Source organism: Drosophila rhopaloa, unplaced genomic scaffold (genome assembly GCF_018152115.1).
Source record: "Drosophila rhopaloa isolate 14029-0021.01 unplaced genomic scaffold, ASM1815211v1 contig_190, whole genome shotgun sequence".
Classification (NCBI taxonomy): Eukaryota; Metazoa; Arthropoda; class Insecta; order Diptera; family Drosophilidae; genus Drosophila; species Drosophila rhopaloa.
The window spans coordinates 2344043-2360634 of NW_025335073.1; positions in this window are offsets into that span (position 1 = coordinate 2344043).

Consider the following 16592-nt stretch of genomic DNA (forward strand, 5'->3'; position numbering starts at 1 on the left):
GATGGTAGATTAATTAGGAGAAGTCTACTAGAGTAGGATGGTAAAATAAGGCTTGCATTCCAGTTAAGGCCCCGTAGAGCAAATAATAAAAAGTTCTTTTGCACAGACTCTATCCGGTCTATATGTACACCATATTGAGGACTCCAAACTGCAGAACAGTACTCCAGGATTGGACGGACTAGTGAAATGAAGAGAGTCTTTGTAACATAGGGATCATCGAATTCCTTTGACCACCTTTTAATAAATCCAAGTACTCCCTGGCTTTATTCACCATAGAAGTAATATGGTCACAAAACTTAAGTTTAGGGTCTAGGAGGACGCCAAGGTCATCAACATGCGTAATTCTAGACAACGCGCAACCACCCAGCGTATACGTTGCATATTGTGGGTTCACCCGAAAAAATGTCATTACTTTGCACTTAGCGCTATTTAAATCCAAAAGATTTTCACAACACCATGTTTGAAAAGCGTTTAGGTCAGATTGTAAGTCTGAACTGCTAGAAATTTCGTTATATTGCAGGCATAACTTAACGTCATCTGCGTACATAAGGACACGCGACTTTGTCAAGACTAGAGGGAGATCGTTTATAAATAAAGTAAAAAGAAGTGGGCCGAGGTGGCTTCCTTGTGGGACGCCTGAAGTAACTCGGATCAAATCAGAGATCGAGTTTTTAAAGAGGACTCGTTGAGTCCTACCAGTCAGATAACTTGAGATCCATGTTAGAAGATCACATGGAAACCCTAATAAGTCTAGCTTTAATACAAGTAGCGAGTGATTTACTGAATCAAACGCTTTACTAAAGGCAGTGTAAACTACGTCAGTCTGCATGTTCTTTCTAAAGCCATTTATTACAAAAGACGTTAGCTCCAAGAGGTTTGTCGTCGTAGATCTTCGCCTTATAAATCCATGTTGACATGGAGATATAATCGATCTACAAAGATGTTGCAAATGGGGTGTAATAGTGTTTTCGAAAAGCTTTGGGATGGCGGATAATTTGGATATGCCTCTGTAATTACTTGTATTGCATTTATTTCCTTTCTTATGAAGGGGAATGACAAATGACTCCTTCCAAATAAGTGGGAAATGAGATGTTTTTAAAGACAAGGTAAACAATTTGTACAGAGGTCTACACAGAATTTCAGCACAGTACCTCAGCACGCAGCCTGGAACTCCGTCCGGACCCGGTGAATAGACAGGCTTAACTTTATGAAGATCCAAAAGAAGGGAGCTTTCGCTTAACCTATGGCATTTGAATAAGACGGATTTGGACGGGATGAAACAGAATATGTTGTCTGGAAAAACTGGGCAAATAGATCGGCAATTGCCTGATCAGAATTTGCCGTATAGTTGTCGAATGATAGTGATGCAGGGTAACAGGCTGATTTACGCTTAGTGTTAACAAAATTATAAAACTGTTTTGGATCTTGTGAAAATTGGACCCTACAACGAGTCAAATAGCTTTTATAACACCGGGCGTTAGGCACGATAAAATTTGACCGAGCCCTTAGGTACCGAGAGAAGGCAGATTGTGAACCGCACATTTTAAATTTATTGAAAAGTCTGGACTTAATATTTTTTAGGTGTGACAACTCTTTATTAAACCATGGAGGTTTATTTGAAATTGACGGATAGTATAACGGAACACTCAGATAAAAGAAGGAATTTAATGCATTATAAAAGATATTAACGGCCTTAGCCACGTTAGTGCATGATTAAAATTCGGACCAGTCATAGCCGGATATAAAAGTATTTAAAAGATGAAAGTTTGCCTTACGAAAGCAGCGGATTCGTTTAACCGACTTTTCGGATTTTTTATTCAGCTCTGTTCTTGCGTCTACAGTCAGCTCTAGAGTTGGATGATAAGGATCTTCCGGTTGTGTAAGTGGTGACGTTCTTGATAGGCAAACGCCTTCTGAATTTGAAACAAAACACAAGTCCTAAGGAGTTCTTAACATGGTTCACTTGGGATAGCGCAATGTCAAGCAAGCCGTCAATAAAGTCATGCTGCGATAAAGGAAGTAAAATATTAGAGTTTTCGTCAGGGGACCATGTCGCACTAGGTATATTAAAATCACCTAATACAATTAACTGATCTCGTTCCGACAGTTTTTTAGAAATGGACTGAATAACGGAAAGGTGATTTGCGTAAATAGGGAACTCAGATGATGGTGGGATATATGAACAAGTAATATATACAAAACTACCGGGAAACGATAATTTTATACCTAGGAATTCGATGTCATAAAATTCTTCGAAAGTTAGTAATTCAGACGAAAAGGTGGAGTCGACAGCAATCAGGACTCCACCTCCCCGTCTGGACTGACGATCAAGCCTATAAATTGTGTACTTACCCGGGAGAATTTCGGAGCTAAGAATATCCGGCCTTAACCAGATCTCTGTACATACCATAATATTATATTGGGAAAGAAAAACTATCCGAATACAATTTAGTCAGCTTACTAAGTAAGCCTCTTGTATTCTGATAGCAAAGAAGAAAAGAGGAGGCTAGTTTTTTGGGACAGAAGAGGATGTGGAGGGCGCTGGGGATGGTTCTTTAATGGTGTTTTCCATTTCCCCTGAACTATTCTTTTTTCTCTTAGCTTCGTACTCTTTTACAAATTTGCCCTCGGGCCAGAAACTGGTGGAACACACAGATGCAAAAAGAGCACAAGGAATACCAATCTTAAATGATGATACTTTCCTAGCATAAGAAAATTTAAATTGTTCGACCTTCAAATCATCAACTTGGATTTTGTTACGGATATAAGCCGTAATATCCAATGATGAGAGGTCTGGCGCGAGCCGTGAGACAAATACATGTTTTAGCTGGGGCACCCGAACACAAGTAACCGTTTTTGGTACAACACATGCAACCCTATTTGGTACTACAGAATTTGTATCTGTACTACCAGTATCGGCCGGTAATCCGGACGTTAAGTCTACATGAGGTGTTGGGGCCACTACTTTATTTTGATCGGACAGAGCGGAAGTACCTAGCGGAGCCACATCGATTCCAGCAACTTCGGATACCGAATCACTTTTTGCCCCCGATCTTAGTACCATTTGAGTGGCGCCTAAGATTGGCAGCTGAGCTGGAGTCGAATCGCGGGCAGCAGGTTGCACAGCACCTGCCGTAGAATGCCCACCGACCGCGACTTTTTTGCGCTTTGGGGAATCGGGCTCAGCTAGCATGCGGCTAGTGAGCTGAGATTCAAGCGCCACGAGCAGGTCCGCATTTTTAAGGCAGTTCCGGATTAATTCCGTAACACTGCTTTTTGTGAGCCGCCTAATAGTTATTGCCTGGTTCTCGTATACAATGCATTCATCGCAGTAGTAGCGCAGGCCACTCCTCTTATCGATGGCATCACGAACCAGGCCAGAATAGCCAAGACACTTTGCGTGATAAATTTTATCACATGTATGGCAGGGAATACTTTGCTGTCCCGCCGAGATAACTTTCTTGCAATTTTTTAATGAGCAGAAAGCCATTTTCGCTGACCACGGACCACTGTGCACTATAGCGGACAAAAAATCGAAAGCGCTCAAGAACTTTTTAATGAAAGATCAAGCAGAGCGACAGAGCGGGAGCGAAACACCGAATAACTTTGATGTTAGGCACCACGAAACGATATAGAAACGAAAAGAGAGAGAGAGCGGGATTATTAACCGATTAACTCCGGTATAAAACACCTCTGAGAGATTTGACCGTTGGAGTGCGTGCCGTTCCAACAGCGCTCAACGACGAAGAGAAAGACTGAAAAGAGGGGCAATAGAAAACAATAACAACAAACCAGCACCGAATTAAATTATGATAAAAACTTTTTGTTTACTAAACACAAGTTAATAACGATGCACTCGCGAAGCGAACGGAAAGTTGTTAGAAAACACTTAAAGGTGTAGCTACGATGAAGAGATTTAAGTAAACCCCGGTGGTTTCAATAAGAAAAATGAAAATTCGGAGCGCAAAACAAAAACACGACCGTTCTCTGTGAAGACGCACAAATAAATTTGAGTTACCAAATTGCATAAAGATCGGGGGACTATATCCTATAGCTAGCATATAACTGAATGATCGGAAATGCCATAACTTTGGTGTTTGTAAAATTAGGATTTTCTATGGGTTTTATTTTTGGCCAATCAATTCGAATTACTAAATTTCAGAAGAATCGGCGGACTATATCTTATAGCTGGCATATAACTGATTGATCGGAAATGCCATAACTTTTGTGTTTGTAAAGTTCGGAAGTTGGGATTTTCTATGGGTTTTATTTTTGGCCAATTAATTCGACCTACCAAATTTCATAAGGATCGGCGGAGTATATCCTATAGCTGGCATATAACTGAATGATCGGAAATGCCATAACTTTTGTGTTTGTAAAGTTCGGAAGTTGGGATTTTCTATGGGTTTTATTTTTGGCCAATTAATTCGACCTACCAAATTTCATAAGGATCGGCGGAGTATATTTTATAGCTGGCATATAACTGAATGATCGGAAATGCAATTACTTTGGTGTTTGTAAAGTTAGGAAGCTGGGATTTTCGATGGGTTTTATTTTTGGCCAATTAATTCGACCTACCAAATTTCATACGGATCGGCGGACTATATCCTATAGCTGGCATATAACTGATTGATCGGAAATGTCATAACTTTTGTGTTTGTTAAGTTAGGAAGATTTTGTATGGGCTTTATTTTTAGCCAATCAATCCGACCTAACAAATTTTATAAGAATCGGACCACTATATCCTATAGCTGCCATATAACTGAACAATTGAAAATGCCATAACTTTGGTGTTTTTAAATTTAGGAAGTTGGGATTTTTTATGAGTATTAAGAATGCATCATATGAATAATTTTGGAGAATATAATTTACGGAGTATTCTGCAAGGGTATATCAACTTCGGCTCCGCCCGAAGTTAGCTTTCCTTTCTTGTTATTTTTATCTTCGACACACTAGGACTTGGATGATAAAAGCTTAAATGACCGACTTCGTTATAAGAATTTATGAACTTAGTATTTAGTTGAATTTTGGAAATAAATCGCGACGGTCATCGCCTCTCGAAACCCAAGTCTTCTTATTCGCGTAGGACCGCGCGTCTTAAGTAAATCCCGAATCAGGAATTAATTAACTATATCATATAGCTGGCATATAACTGATGATCGGAATTGATTCTTCAGACTTACTTTAAACCTAATTTTGAATTGTTATTGAGCACTGGTACATATGTATAAGAACATTTTTACTTAGTCCAAGAATATGTCATAGAATATGGCTATCATAGCTATCATCATCAATAAATCAATAAAATCAATCAATAAAATTCTACACCCTCGAACTTTTCCTTAATGGTAATCACAACTTTTGAGAAATAGATTTATTTTTTTATTTATTTTTTTTTTTTTATTTTCGCGCGGAGTTCCACGGCCCACTTACCCGCCCAACCGACCGAGAGGCGCAGCCGTGTATCGTACGGCACGATTCGCGATAAAATAGACGCGAGTTAGGAAAATAAAGGTAAAGGTCCGGGGAAAAAAGTAATAGTTAGATCAATCTTGTGCCAATGAAGCAAGTATCAATCGTTTTAGGAGCGGCAGAGAGTCAAGATTTGATATTACAGGAAAAAGTCTATTATAGTCAGAACATAATACTCTGAAAGGCTCATGCAAGGCATAGTTAGATCTACAATGATTTAAAATTATGGGAAAATAATTTCTAGTTAATCTACTTGGCACAGAAAAGTTTAGCCGACTTAACAAGTCGGGGCAGTCAATATCACCATGTATAAGGTTATAAATAAAGATAGTACCAAGCATCGTTCTACGGTTGGCTAGGGATGGTAAGTTTATCAAAAGAAGTCTACTAGAATAAGAAGGTAAGATAAGATTTGCATCCCAGTTTAGGCGCCGTAAGCAAAAAAAAGGAATTTTTTATAAAAAATTAAAACAAATAATATTTATTTTTTATTGTACAAAAAGGGAAGGCATACAAGTTTTTAAACAAAACTCGAGCATCGACGGACTAGCGAAATAAATAAAGTTTTAGTCAAATAAGGATCATCGAATTCTTTTGACCACCTTTTAATAAATCCAAGCACTCCTCTGGCTTTATTAACCATGGACGAAATGTGATTAGAAAATTTTGGTTTAGGGTCCAAGAGAACGCCAAGATCGTTTACAAGAGTTATTCTATCCAAAGAGCTGCCACTTAACGTGTAAAGCCCGTATATCGGATTGGCCCAAAAAAAATAAACTACCCTCCATTAAAAATTTTTTTATTTTTTAAATTATCTCGCCACCAGTTTTGAAAATTATCTAGATCGGATTGCAAGTTTAAATGGCAGGAAATGTCCTTATTGTAGTATGCATATATTATTGTAAAGAAAACCCCCATAACAAAAACCAAAATTTTTTTTAAAGAATTTAAAAAAAAAAAAAAAAAAACAACACAAAAAAAAAAGAAAAAAAAAAAAAAAAAAAATCCCATGGCTTGCAGACACATACAATGAATGCATATGCAACTCCTCTCGCGCTCCCGCTACTATCAGCCAAATACATATGTGAGCATATATAAGTTGATAAATACATGACGGCCGCTGCCAATGTTTGCAGGCAGCGCAGCCGCGAATAGATTATTGTAAGTCATTCGAATTTTGAACATAAGAGAATAAAGAACCAATTTGGCCGTAGCTAATGGCCACTAAATAAATATCTTGTCTTTAATATATTAACATTTATAATTAAATACAACATGGCGACCGTGACAGAGGTTGTTGTGGTTGACTAAAAAACATAAAAAATGTGCGTGTGTGTGCCAACATGGTACAAATATAACAAATAATATAAATACAACAAGAAATAAAACGGAGGAAATAATGACGACATGAACAACAACAACAAAAATATAAGTCTAAACCACAACAACATCATATAAATCGAAAATAAAAACACCAACAAAAATCTGGAACAACAAACAAAACCTGTGCGATGACCGGCACCGGTCATCAGAACGAGAAAATCAACAAGTGTGGAAGGAATGGCAAATCCTTCTACACCAACGCTGGAAACATATGAGTGCGGAAGGCAATCCGCCTTCTTCACCCTCGTGGGAGGCACCTGCTCCTATTGAGCAAAGGGACGAACCGAGCCTACAAGAAGCTCTCCGGTTGTGTCCCAACGATGGACCACGCCCCCTCACAATAGCTGAGTACAGGGCACGCAACGAGAAGAAAAAAACACCAAAGAAGACAAAAAGGAGCGGACACAGGATCAAACTTCTTCAAAAAAGAAAATTAATAAAGGACTTAATAAAAATTGCTACAACCCCTGAGGAAATTAACACGCACAAAGAAAATCTAGCCGTCATCGAACGAGAACTTTGCAGAAGAGCAAAGTAACGCAACAAAGGCTGCAATTATGCCAATGCCCTAGTTGCCATTAATTTAATATTTCTAACTCAAGCCGATGCGCGAAAGCGCTGCTTGAAAATTACTAACCTCTGTTTAGGCTTTATACTAAAATCGTATGGCAGATATTTTAATTATATAGAGCGACAAATTGTAAATCTGCCATGTGAAAAATCACTAAACCATTTTTCTTCATTTCCCTAATTTTTATTCATGAATAATAACAGTATAATTAAAGTAAAAGAATTTGAAAATAATATTTCGCCATACATATTTGGCATAAAATATAGATTTTTGGAAAATTTTCCCAAGATGGGTTTAGTAGACACCAAAGTTGTCGATTCAACGGCGAACGTCGTTAATAAAGTAGAATCTCAAAAAATTGATCTGGAAACGATAACAATTTTATTAATAATAATTGTAGTTATAATGTCAGCAAGTGTTTTCCTAAAATTCTATAAATTACACAATAGATGTTTAAAAAAGAGATTCCAGAGTCAAGCAAACGACCTGGATAAAATTTAAAAATATATATACGAAAAAAAAAAAAACTTGCCTTTTTATAATTTCAAGTATTATTGACAGCTAAAAAAAATATAAAATGAAATATAACAAAATTTAAATCGAAAAATAAACAATAATATATTCTTTTGTGGTCACAAATTTAGGTAGATCAGTAAAACAATGACAAACGTAGAGGCAGTTATTAATACCTATATGAGGGATCCAAATTTTAGCGAAAAAATAATAACACTGGTTTCAACGACTCCGATTACTATCTATGAGTTAGAAAATTTATATATGACAACATATAATTTAGAATTCTCTCCTTTAATACATTGCTCTAATAAACAAAAAGCAATGGTATTGAGCACTATCCCGAGTATCCATGTGAGAACAATTCGAAGCGATCATGACATATTAGGCAGAATTAGCATTTCAGTAGTTTACAAAAATAATTCATATCCATATTATAATGGAATGGAGTGAATTATATAAGGTTCTAAATAACTTAAAAAGCGATTTCGATAAATCCTATAAATCCTTAACGCAAAATAGATCAACACAACAAACCACTATAAATAAACATGTGGAAATATTAGTAACTCGCTTTAACAGTGCGCGTATACTAATACATGAACAAAGAGATCGCCTAGATAAAAATCGTTGGTCTGAGGTATCGAAATTTCTGACCAGACTTCGAACGAACTTAATAACTATAAAAGAAAGGTATAATTTAAATATTTCAATACCAACAATACTAAACACCCCTCTGAAAGTAGAAACTGGTGACGAATTGGAATCATCAGATCCACCAGAAGTCGACCCGGTACAGATAGAAGAATTTGAATTTGATAGCCCAGAAATAGAGGAGAAAGATTTGAATAATCTTACAATTCCAGCTGTACTTTTTCAATTTGAATTATCAGATCAGAAACCAGCTGATTCCGATTGCGAAATCGAACAACATCAAATAATAATAATGACGGACGATACTGTTGCCCAACGGGCATATATTAAAGATATAGCAAATGCTATACCTGAATTCAACGGACAAAAAATTAACCTTCAAAGATTTGTCACTGCTTTGAAATTAGTAAACCTAACTAAAGGCACATTTGAAGAGTTAGCTGTTGAAGTCATAAAATCAAAAATTGTGGGTTCAACTTTGTATAAAGTGCAAAATGAATCTACTATAAACGGAATTATAAAAAAATTACAAGACACAATTATCGGAGAAACATCCGATGTAGTTAGAGCAAAAATGTCGAAAACTACTCAAAAAGGAAGAACAGCAGAAAAATTCACAACTGAAATTGAAAACTTACGAAAGCATCTTGAAGCTTCGTATATTGATGAAGGATTACCCGCTGAACATGCAGACAAATTCAGCACCAAGGAGGCTATAAACACAATGATCAAAAATTGTGAGCATGGCCGACTCAAAACAATCCTTGAGGCCGGCAACTTCTCATCAATGAATGAGGCTGTCACAAAGTACATACAATGTAGTACTGAAATGACGGGTAATGCCAACGCAATTCTATTTGCAAACAAAGGACAGGCCTATAGAGGTAACCACTTCAGAGGTAACTACCGTGGTAGAGGTAGAGGAAATGGTCGTGGTAACTACCACAATAATGGGTATTACCAATATAACGGCTACAACCGATATAATAACGGTTACAACCAAAATAATGGTTATATTCGAAACTATGATAACCAGACCAATAACTATAATAGAGGTCGTGGAAATTATAGAGGAAACAACAATAACCAAAATAGCAGCAACTTCAGCAACATACAACAAAACAATAATGTCCGCGTTACCCAGCCAGTTTCGGGAAACTCACAGACCCCTTTAGATACGAGAAATTAAAAATACCAACGGTTTATACAATCAACCTCAATCTCAATATCTTCGTACCATTTATTAATTCAGAAACAGGTAAGCAGCTTACGTTCCTTGTGGATACGGGAGCAAATATATCACTTCTAAAAGAAAATGCTGATATCTTTAACAATATACAAATTAAAAATACAATAAATATCCAAGGAATAGGCGAGGGAATAATAAAATCCAAAGGACTTTGTCCAATAGAACTCCAAACAGACAAATATATAATTCCATATAATTTTCATATAGTAAATCAAGATTTTGCGATTCCATGTGATGGGATAATAGGAATCGATTTTATAAAAGAATTAAACTGCCAAATAGATCTTAACCCTACAGAGGATTGGTTTATAATAAGACCAAATAATATAGACGTTCACATTTATATTCCAATAACATATACTTCTGGTAATAATACAATTCTCTTACCAGCCAGATCTCAAGTAGTGCGAAAAATCGAAATAATGTCAGATACCGATACTATATTAATACCAAATCAGGAGATTCAACCTGGTATTTACATTGCCAATACCATAACATCAAAAGAGAATTCGTTTGTCCGATTACTCAACACAACCAGCACTGATCAATTGATTAGCATAAGTAATTTAAAATGTGAACCAATTTTTGATTATAATGTAATTCAGAACACTTCAAGTAATAGAGAACAAAACATCTTAGAAGAACTAAAAAAAAAATTTTCCCGTTCAATTCAATCAACAATTAACCGAACTATGTGGAAAATATACTGACGTATTCGGTCTTGAAACCGAATCAATAACAACAAATAATTTTTACAAGCAAAAATTGAGATTGAAGGACGATGAACCAATTTATATTAAAAATTATCGAAGCCCGCACAGCCAAGTTGAGGAAATTCAAAAACAAGTAGGAAAATTAATTAAACACAATATAGTCGAACCATCTGTATCAGAATACAACAGTCCACTTCTACTGGTCCCAAAGAAAACACTTCAGGGTTCGAACGAAAAGAAATGGAGACTAGTAGTCGACTATCGCCAAATCAACAAAAAACTTCTATCTGATAAATTTCCACTTCCAAGAATTGATGACATTTTGGACCAACTAGGTAGAGCAAAGTATTTCTCGTGCCTTGATTTAATGTCAGGATTCCATCAAATTGAACTAGAAGAAAATTCAAGAAACATAACGTCGTTTTCAACGAGCAATGGCTCATATCGTTTCACGCGATTACCTTTCGGTTTGAAAATAGCCCCAAATTCATTTCAGAGAATGATGACTATTGCATTTTCTGGACTTGAAGCTTCTCAAGCATTCCTTTATATGGATGATTTAATAGTCATTGGATGTTCTGAAAATCATATGTTAAAAAACTTAAAAGACATCTTTGAAATATGCAGAAAGTACAATTTAAAACTACATCCACAAAAATGTTCATTTTTTATGCATGAAGTGACCTTCCTTGGTCATAAATGCACAGACAAAGGCATCTTACCGGACGACAAGAAATATGATGTAATAAAAAACTATCCAGTCCCACATGATGCAGATAGCGCTAGACGTTTTATAGCATTTTGCAATTATTATAGACGTTTCATTCAAAACTTCGCCGACTATTCACGGCACATAACTAGATTATGTAAAAAGAATGTTCCATTTATATGGTCTTCCGAATGCCAAAACTCATTCCAATATTTAAAAGATAAACTTATAGAACCTACTTTATTACAATATCCTGATTTCCTTAAAGAATTTTGTATAATAACGGATGCAAGTAAACAAGCATGTGGAGCGGTATTAACTCAAAACAATAACGGACTCCAACTCCCAATAGCATACGCATCACGTTCATTTACAAAAGCTGAAAGCAATAAAAGCACTACAGAACAGGAACTAGCGGCAATTCATTGGGCAATTACACATTTTCGACCATATATTTATGGCAAACATTTTACAGTTAAAACCGATCATAGACCACTAACATACTTATTTTCAATGGTCAATCCTAGTTCAAAACTCACACGCATGCGGCTCGAATTGGAGGAATATGATTTCACAGTCGAGTATCTAAAGGGAAAAGATAACTTCGTGGCAGACGCCCTCTCTAGAATAACAATTAAAGATCTTAAAAATATTACGGCAAATATATTACAAGTCACTACAAGACAAAAAAGTAGACAAAATTCCTGCGCAGGAAAAGATAAAGTAAAATTGCCTAGGCAATCTCAAATAAAAGCTTCTAAGCCCAACGTATATGAAGTCATTAACAATGACGAAGTACGTAAAGTAGTGACCTTGCATGTGAATAATAATTTATGTTTTTTCAAACATGGAAAAAAAATTACAGCAAGATATGATGTTGGAGATTTGTATACTAATGGAACTCTTGATTTAGGTCAGTTTTTCCAAAGGCTTGAACTGCAGGCTGGTAAACAAAAAATTACCCAACTTAAAGTGGCACCATGGGATAATATCTTTGAAAATATTTCAATAGATACATTTAAAAAAATGGGCAACAAAATATTAAAATCATTAAGAGTAGCGCTACTCAACCCGGTGACCCTAATAATAACTAAAAATGAAAAAGAAGCAATATTGTCTACACTACATGATGATCCTATTCAAGGAGGACACTCAGGTATAACAAAAACCTTGGCCAAGGTCAGAAGACACTACTATTGGAAAGGGATGAGTAAAGACATAACCCAGTACATACGTAAATGTCCAAAATGCCAAATGTCAAAAACAACAAGACATACCAAAACTCCTTTAACAATTACAGAAACCCCAGAAATGGTATTCGATAAGGTAATTGTGGATACGATCGGTCCACTACCGAAATCAGACCAAGGAAATGAATATGCAGTCACTTTAATATGTGATCTGTCAAAATATCTTGTTGCTATACCAGTACCAAATAAAAATGCAAAAACAGTAGCAAAGGCTATATTCGAAGAATTTATTCTAAAGTACGGTCCAATGAAGACGTTCATTACGGACATGGGAACAGAATACAAAAATTCTTTAATTGAACATCTTTGCAAAAACCTAAATATCAAACATATAACATCGACAGCACACCATCATCAGACTGTCGGAACTGTGGAACGAAGCCACAGAACCTTTAATGAATTTATACGTACGTACATCTCAACTGATAAGACAGATTGGGATGTATGGTTAAAATACTTTGTTTTTTGTTTTAACACGACACCTTCTATGGCACATGATTACTGTCCATATGAGTTAGTGTTTGGTAGAACTTCGAATTTACCAAAACATTTTAATAGCGTAGATAGAATAGAACCTATATATAATATAGATGATTATGCAAAAGAAACAAAGTTTAGATTAGAACAAGCTTTCAAAAGAGCCAGATTAATATTAGAATCAAATAAAAGAAAACAAAAATGTCATTATGATAAAAAATGTTTAGATTTTGAACTAAAAATAGGAGATCGAGTCTTATTAAAGAATGAAACAGGTCACAAATTAGAATACAAATATACGGGACCATATACAGTAATAGGTATAGGAGATAATGATAATATAAGAATTTTAAATATTAAAAACAAAGAACAGACAGTTCATAAAGATAGGCTAAAAATTTTTATTTCATAATCACTCTTATAAAATTTTTCCGTATGGCCATACATAGAATAAATACCATAAATAAATAAGCAATAAAAAAAAAAAAAAAAATCAAATCTATAATTTCTGATTAAAACAAAATTCTCGTTTTGAATAATATAAAATTTTCCAATTTTCTATATTTCTTTTATCATACAGAACAATATCTATAATCTTTAAATTTTCAAATATATTGTATAAGTTCTAGATTATAATTTTAATAACTATGAAAAATTTCATTTTATTACAATTAAAAAAAAAAAACATATTATTTAGGAAATAACTTCATTACATTACGTTATTTCTCAAAAGGAGGGAGATGTAGTATGCATGTATCATTGTAGCGAGTACCCACTGTACCGATACCAGCATTGTGTTACAGTGCATTTAAACAAATACACAAAACTCGAGCAGCCAACTTATGGGAAGCGCAAGTGTCAGCAAATTCCCATGGCTTGCAGACACATACAATGAATGCATATGCAACTCCTCTCGCGCTCCCGCTACTATCAGCCAAATACATATGTGAGCATATATAAGTTGATAAATACATGACGGCCGCTGCCAATGTTTGCAGGCAGCGCAGCCGCGAATAGATTATTGTAAGTCATTCGAATTTTGAACATAAGAGAATAAAGAACCAATTTGGCCGTAGCTAATGGCCACTAAATAAATATCTTGTCTTTAATTTATTTAAAATTTATGAACATAAGATGAAGTAAAGAACTCAATTTGGCCGTAGCTAATGGCTTCACTAAAGTGTTAAATAGCTTGTCTGTTAAATATATTGAAGCAGAATATGTAACAAATGAAGAGAGCTTAAAAAAGTTATAATTTGGGAATCAAATTTTTATAAACTTAAAAAAAAAGAAAAAAAAATGAAAAAAAAAAAAAAAAAAAAAAAAAGAAAAAAAATTTAAAAAAAAATAAAGGAAAAAAAAGAAAAAAAAAAAAAAAAAAAAATAAAATTTTTTATTTTTTAAATAATTAAAAAAAAAATAAAAAAAAAAAATTTATTAAAAAAAATTTTGAAAAAAGAAAAAAAAAAAAAAAAAAAAAAAAAAATGAGTAAAAAAAAACAAAAAGGGTTATAAAAAAAAAAAAAAAAGATTAAAAAAAAAAAAAAAAAAAATAAAAAAAAAGAGGTTTGACTTGGACATGGTGTAAGAATAAGGCTGTGATGAATAATCTAAAGTAGATTAAGTCGTTTGAAAAAATTGGGCAAATAAATCGGCTATTGCCTGATCTGTGGTTGCCGTCATGTTTTCGAACGACAGCGAGGAAGGAAAAGAATTAGATTTACGCTTGGTGTTAACAAAATTATAAAACTGTTTCGGGTCCTGAGAGAACTGGACCTTACAACGGTTTAAGTAACTATTATAACACTGAGCATTAAGCACGGTAAATCTCGACCGAGCACTTAAATATCTAATAAAAACAGATTGAGAACCGGTATTTTTATATTTCCTAAAAAGTCTGGACTTTACATTTCTTAAGTGTGTCAACTCTTTGCTAAACCAAGGTGATTTATTGGAAGTTGACGGATAGTACCACGGAACACAGGAATTAAAAAATGAGTTTATTGCAGTGTAAAAAACATTAACTGCATCGGACATATTAATGCATAAGTAAAGATCAGACCAATTAAAGCCAGAAATAAAATTATTTAGCCTCACAAAGTCTGCCTTTCGAAAACAATGCATTCGTTTGGATTTTTCTTCTATAACTCTACCCGTATCAAATGAAAGTTCGATTGTTGGATGATATGGATCTTCAGGTTGCGTGAGTGGTGCTACTCTGGACAGAAACACACCTACAGGATTTGATACAAAACACAAATCAAGTAGGCGACCTAATGAATTTCGAACATGGTTTACTTGAGATAGAGATATGTCAAGCAGGCCAACAATAAAATCATGCTGTGCTATAGGTAGTAAGACATTCGATCCATCCTCAGTGGACCAAGTAACTCCAGGTATATTAAAATCACCTAGAACTATCAACTGATCCCTATCGGAAAGCTTATTTGCAACGGACTTAATAACGGATAGGTGATTTAGTTCAGACAACGGCGGAATATATGAGCAAGTTATGTATATAGAGCTACCAGGAAGCGATAACTTTACACAAATAAATTTAGTGGTATTGAATTCCTCAAAAAATAACTCCTCTGACGGAAGGTTTGAATCAACTCCAATTAAGACTCCCCCTCCCCGTCTAGTGGGACGGTCATACATATATATTGTGTACTTACCTGGAAAAACTTCGGAGCTAAATTTCTCTGGCTTTAACTAGGTTTCTGTAAACACAATAATATGAGATGCAAAGGAATGGCTATCAGAATACAATTTAGTGAGTTTGCTACGCAAACCTCTTGCATTCTGATAGGAAAGAAGGAGGTTAGAAGTTAGTTTTTTGAAATTGGTACACTGGTTTGGCCTCGACTAGGAAGTTTTACTCCCACGGGCCCCTTCTTCTTTATCTTAGCCTCGAACTCTTTTACAACCATATAATCCGGCCAAAAGTCGCCCGAGCATATGGCTTCAAAAAGATCGTTAGGGACAGTTATCTTGAAAGATGAAATGTCTCTAGCATAAGAAAACTTAAACTTTTCCACCTTTACACTATTACAATCGGCTTTAGTTTTGTCTTGTATATAAGACCATACATCAGAAGATGTTCGATCAGGGGAAAGCCGAGAAACGAAAATTTGTTTCTTTAGTGGAACCACTAAAAGGGATTTTGGTGGAGCAGACATTGTTTCTGCAAAACCAACTTGAGCCGGTTGTCCGGACTCAGTAGTCCCTTGTGGTGGAGATGCTACATTCTGAGAGATAGGTGGATCCAGTAATTGTGAAACCACTACGGACAAATCGGAATTCTTAGAAGACCCTGGTTGCATGCATTCTGAAACGGATTGTTCGGATAACGAATCTTTTTTAGCTGCTGATCTTAGCAACATTTGAGGGTTTGCTGAAATCAGCTGCTGATAATTAAATATTATTTTCCATTTTGAATCTGTCGTCGATTCATTTTTATACCCTTGCAGATTGTATTGTAATTTTGGTTAAAAGTGTGCTACGCAGTGAAGGAGACATCTCTGACCCTATAAAGTATATATATTCTTGATCAGGATCACCTCCTGAGTTGATATAAGCATGTCCGTCTGTCTGTTTCTAC